We start from the raw sequence: 4246 nt of genomic DNA on the forward strand, positions 1-4246 counted from the left end.
GATATGGATTCTTGTCTTTTGTTCTGCATTTTGTGTCACCCAGGAATACAGGTTAAACAAGACTTGATATTGTGGTGTGGCTAATAAAGTCAGCATTTATCTGTCTTCTGGAGCCGTGTCTTCCCTGAGAGTCAGCATGTGGTTCTGTGGGATGGCTAAGCAGAGCGGGTAGTCCAGCTTTCTCTTTTGCCGTCTTTGGCACTTGCTGGAGTCATGGTGAGGTGGTTTAAGGGAAGAAACACTATTGACTTTGTTTAGATTTCTGGCAAGTTTTGCCCCCTAAAATAACTTGCCATGCGGCTGGTTGAACATCGATGTTGGCACAGCAAAAGGAATAGGACTACAAAGCCCTTGCAGCAAAACTATTTCATCCTCATTGTCAGGGAATGCCACCAGAAGAGTTTGTCGTCATTTTAGGAGGGTGAGTGTATGAAATGTAGTTTTGTTAACTATTTCTGAATGCCAGTGCCAGGATCTATTAACAGGTGATGAAAAGAAATGCTAACACACATCCAACTATTTTAAAAGCTTGATACAATGTACCAGGAGAAATTGGTGACGAGTTCTAACTTACTGGTTATTGCTCAATACTTTTTATCCATTATGTTTTATCCATAAATTGCAGTTGAAAACTTAATAAAGTGAAAACAAAGAATCTGAAACACTGAAGTTAAGTAACATTCCAACTCAGATGATTTTACTGGTTTGTTGGTGATCTAGACAAATGTCTGCTGTAAACCAAAGTGCCAGAATCTCTACATGGAGAACTGTTGGTATTTTTAATTTTGGTTTTGTTCTTTCAAAATTAAGGAGAGTAGTGTGCAGAAATAGGCAGCTGGGGAAATTGCTGCAGGGCTGGTTGGGGAGCATCCAGGCTCAGGAAGCAAGAGAGAAGTGGCTACTTCTTGCCAGGGTATGGTATTTGTGGCCTGTAATTGTTGAGGGTTGAAAAGTTGTATTAGCTAGGGAACAGTTCAACAAACCTGTTGCTTGGAAGCTAAAGTGAGAAAGGAGTGTCTCAGTCCTTAGCTTGGAAATTGTTTCTTCCAACAGCTACACCTAAACCCGACGATCCTATTTGTCACAAGTCCATATAAAGTTGTAAGTGGCAACAGCGTTGTATTACGTGGTGTGTTCTGTGCTTCGTGTTGACTGGTGAGATATACAGTCCATTGGAAGAACAGCTGAAAATGGTAATTCTACTGTATTGAACATACTTGTATGTAACATGAATAGTTGTTAGACTTAAATGACCATTTATAAAACTTACCAATCCTGAAATGGGAAGGATAACTTGTAGCTGTTTCCTCATTCATGTGGGTTTTTGTTGGGTTGGGTTTTTTTAACTGAGATCAGTTGGGCAGAGATCTTGTTGTTAGTAGTTTCCTGTAACTTCTGTGGCTTGCATATTCTCCCCAAGGATGGGAGCCTCCTCTCTGCTTCATTGTGAATGGATTTAGGAACACCATTTAGATAAACTTCTGATTCTGTTTATGAAATAAAACAGCCCAGGTAACTCCTATGCTGTGTCTGAACACAGCTAGTTAAACAGATACAAACATTCTCTAGTCATTTTTATATTTTCTTCAGTTCTAGATAAGGAAAGCAGAGTCATCTCTGATCATACACTAAAGTTTTGCAACAAAGTAAAAAGTCAACCTGAGTAACAAAACTTAGTGTTACTTAGTGATAGTATATGATAAGCTTAAGTTCACAGTTGAATTGCAGGGAATATTTAAATACTGACTTCAGACAAACATGACTGTTCATCTAGGTTTTTCTATAGCCTGAATTCTAGGCTTAGTATATAGAATGCAAGGTAATACTTGCTCTTAAACATACTGTGTTCCCAAATGCTTCAAAGAAGTGGCCACAAGAAATTCAGAACAGCTGCCAGACAGGCTAGCGGGAGGCTGTGTGATGGAAAATGTGCACCCCATGACAACAGTTGGAGACATACTGATTTATGTGTTGGGTCAAAATAGCTTCTGAGAGTGTGTGTGTGTGTATAAAGATGATGTGCATAGGGTGAAGTTTATTAAGGCTATCATTTTGTCATTTGTCCTGTATAATTGTACTTCAAATCTGTAGTGACACGCAGCCTTCAGTCTTGTGGTACTGACCAAAGCGTTTGAGTGTGTTGCTGTGTGACGTGGAAGAGGTGTGACCCAGCCAGCTGAGGAATGCCTTTTGGAAAAGCACCTTCTGTTGCATGGCTTCACCGAGGGAGAGCAGGCGTGCTTACGCTGCTGCTGCCCCTTTCTAGTGGTCTGCTCTGTTTAGCTGCTGCAGTCCTCTAGAACTAATGAGAATTCTCTGGACCAGAGAAGGAAAACGACCTGTGATAAACATTTTATATTGCTTCCTACAGAAGCAACTTTTTTGGTTGGGCAAATGATGTGAACAAATTCTCCTCATGTGCAGTCAGCACCCTTGTCTTTTAAACAGCAATGTAAAGGAGAATGTGAAATGCAGACTCTAGCCACACCATCTGCAGTACCTGTAGACCTAATTTCTTGCATTTTACTTCTGCATGAAGTGTTTCAGGTAGGACTACCCCTGCCTACAGGCAGGTAAGGACTGTTAGGTTCAGCAGAGGGGTGTTTTCCTGTATCTCAGACAAAGCTGTAAATACAACACTTTGATAAAGTTTAGGTAAAAAGCAGATTTTTCCCTTAGGTCAGTAGTATGTCCAGACAGTGCAAAAAATACCATCATCACACTGCCTCAGTTTGGGTTAAACTTGTTATTAAACTGGAACGCATAAGTCTAAATACTTTTACTGCTTTAGATACACAAGATGAAACGTTCATTAAAAAAAATGGCAGTTACACTTGCCTAAAAAAGGCTATGAGCCACCTCAGTGGGTCTCTTGTTGAATTTCATGAGGAAGTGAGAGACCACCTTACACAGGATGATTTCTTAACTTTTGTGGTAGCAAGTGATGGTTTCATCTTTGGTATCTAATAGCAGATATCTTTCACGTGCAAATTCACAAATGTATTTGGCAAAACATTAAAGAAGATCTTTGTTAACTAAGATCCGCAAAAGTTTTTTTTTAAATCAGTTCTTGAAGAACAAGTGGCTATAGTGGAAATAAGTTTCCCACTGTGAAAAAGTCTAGCAGTGCTTCCTGTGTAAGATTACTCTTTAAGCTTAAAAAGTAGTTATTTCTATGTTGTTCCCCTTTAAAAAAAAAAAAATGTTTTTGGTGGAGCTTTTCAACTGTGAAGATGTCCGATATATTAGGGATCAAGAGTGGAGAACTGTGGTCACCGAGAACCAATATTGATATAACTGTTCCACCAGCCTGGTCTGTGATTCCACCCTCATCCTCCTCCCAGCACTGCATTAGGACCAGGATGCATAGACTCTGCACAACATCTCAAATGCAGTAACTTATGACCTGCCAAAGCTTCCAGGCACAAGATAACTCTAAGATGCTTCAATATCTTTGTCTTTCAAGATTTACCCCAAAGGAGAGTACTGATGGAGAACTGCTTAAGTTGCATATCATAGGAGCTTGCAAAGGTCTTTATATTTGCTTTAAAAGAAAAAAAAACCTGAAGCAAAACCCCCCATATAAACTCATTAGGGTAGAACAATGGATCAGTGCTGTGTAGAGACTGGTCTTGCAAATCTATAGATGGAGGAACTGTTTGGACCCCCTCTTTCACTGTTCCATTTTTGCTCCTGTTGTCAGCATGATGATAACTAGCCAGTCTTTTACTGGTTTGGTTTGTGGCTCCAAGGTTATGAGAGATGTTTATTTACAGTACTACTTGACCAGCTGTAAGCTGGTCCTCTGACTCTTGGAAGGAACCGTGTAAACTCATGGAGATAAAGAGAACCTGAAGGATGGCTAAAGGTAACCAGTGTTTATACCCTATATGATGTTAGGCTTTAATAATTTGCTGTGGCTCCGTTATCTTTTATAGCTTCTGTGGAAGCAGACACCTAATTCTCGCAGCAGTGCAGGAAAGAAAAACCACTGAATGTTGATAACTATATCACTCTTGATGATATGTGATTCCACTACACTGGCAGCACAGATCTTTACAAATACAGTTTACTACCTAATCTCACAGCAAACACATGAAATGCCTTCATCAGGGAACATTCAAGTGGTTGATCGTTCTTACACGCACTGCTGGGATATTTTGGCGTGATCTGGACTGTGGCAGGGTGGCAACAGAATGGAGGGCTTTATCAGCAGCTGCTGTCTCCTGCTTGTCAACTTCCACAG

This window comes from Strix uralensis, chromosome 1 (assembly GCF_047716275.1).
Source record: "Strix uralensis isolate ZFMK-TIS-50842 chromosome 1, bStrUra1, whole genome shotgun sequence".
In the NCBI taxonomy this organism is placed as follows: domain Eukaryota; kingdom Metazoa; phylum Chordata; class Aves; order Strigiformes; family Strigidae; genus Strix; species Strix uralensis.